At 44.6% G+C, this 1,383-nt stretch overlaps 1 pseudogene; it reads left to right on the top strand.

Annotated features, from left to right (window-relative positions):
• The first annotated feature begins 378 nt into the window (after window positions 1-378).
• On the top strand, window positions 379-1,129 carry LOC121492437 (annotated as a pseudogene).
• Window positions 1,130-1,383: the final 254 nt, after the last annotated feature.

The raw sequence follows: 1,383 nt of genomic DNA, 5'->3' as shown, positions 1-1,383 counted from the left end.
TCAAGTTAGATTTCCTATAGTCCTCCTTCATTCTACTCCTCAAAAACCTACAAGTGCAGCTTATTTTGGCAAACTTGGGGGATAATGTTAGGTTCAAAACATTACATGGTATTTGTTATTAACAGGGCCCTAAAATAAATGTAATCTAGATCTCCAATTTCCTTCTTAAAATGTAATCAGAAGCCTGGGTGTCTCAGTTAAGTGTCTACCTTCGGCTCATGTCCTGATCCCAGAGTCCTGGGATTGAGCCCCCTCAGGCTCCCTGCTCAGTGTCTGCTTCTCCCCCTGCCCTTCCCCTCCTGATCTTTCTCTCTCTCTCTCTCAAATATTTTTTTAAAAATATAATCAAAATGTATCTTTCTCCTCCAGACATCCAAGATGCCAAAAGGAAAGAAGGGAAAGGGGAAGAAGGTGGCCCCAGCTCCTGCTGTTGTGAAGCAGCAAGGGGCCAAGAAGGTGATCAGTCCCATTTGAGAAAAGGCCCAAGAACTTTGGCATCAGACAGGACATCCAGCCCAAAAGGGACCTCATCTGCTTTGTGAAATGGCCCTGCTACATCTGGCTGCGGTGGCAAAGGGCTATTCTCTATAAATGTCTAAAAATGCCTCCCACGGTTAACTAGTTCACCAGGGCTGCCAAAAAGCTAGTCACCTGCTTAAGCAGGCTCACAAGTACAGACCAGAGAGGAAGCGAGAGAAGAAGCAGAGATTAATTTGGGCTGAGAAGAAAGCTGCTGGCAAAGGGAATGTCCCCACTAAGAGGCCGCCTGTCCTTCAAGCTGGGGTTAATACTGCCACCATCTCTGTGGAAAACAAGAAGGCTCAGATGGTAGTGAGTCCACATGATGTGGATCCCACTGTCTTCCGGCCTGCCCTGGGGGTTCTCTACTGCATTAACAGGGGGAAAGCCAGGCTCTCCGGGCCTGCTCCACAGGAAGACCTGCACCACTGCTGCCTCCACACAAGAAGACAAAGAAGCTCTGACTGAGCTGATGGCAGCCATCAGGACCAATTACAACGACAGATATGATGAGATCCACCATCACTGGGGAGGCAATGTCCCGGGTCTGGCTCACATTGCCAAGTTGGAAAAGGTAAAGGCTAAACAACTGGCCGGGAAACTGGGCTGAGTGGATGCTGTTGAATTTTCTGTACATAAAAGAAATAAGTTATCTTTCAAAATAGATTTTAAAAATAATAAAATAAAAATGTAATCAAATGTAATATAAAAACCAAGTGCCAAGTGGTACAGTGTACCCTTATTACGTGCGGTGTTGCATTAAACAGACCAATGTGATTTATATTAGATATATTAAACAGTTGTAATATTTCATGTCATTGTGCTAGAAATTAAGGAACGTGTTTATAACACAGTTCTTAAAAG

Source organism: Vulpes lagopus, chromosome 1, assembly GCF_018345385.1.
Source record: "Vulpes lagopus strain Blue_001 chromosome 1, ASM1834538v1, whole genome shotgun sequence".
Lineage (NCBI taxonomy): Eukaryota > Metazoa > Chordata > Mammalia > Carnivora > Canidae > Vulpes > Vulpes lagopus.
Note: the sequence above shows the minus strand (reverse complement) of the source record. Positions and strands in the feature narration are given on the sequence as shown.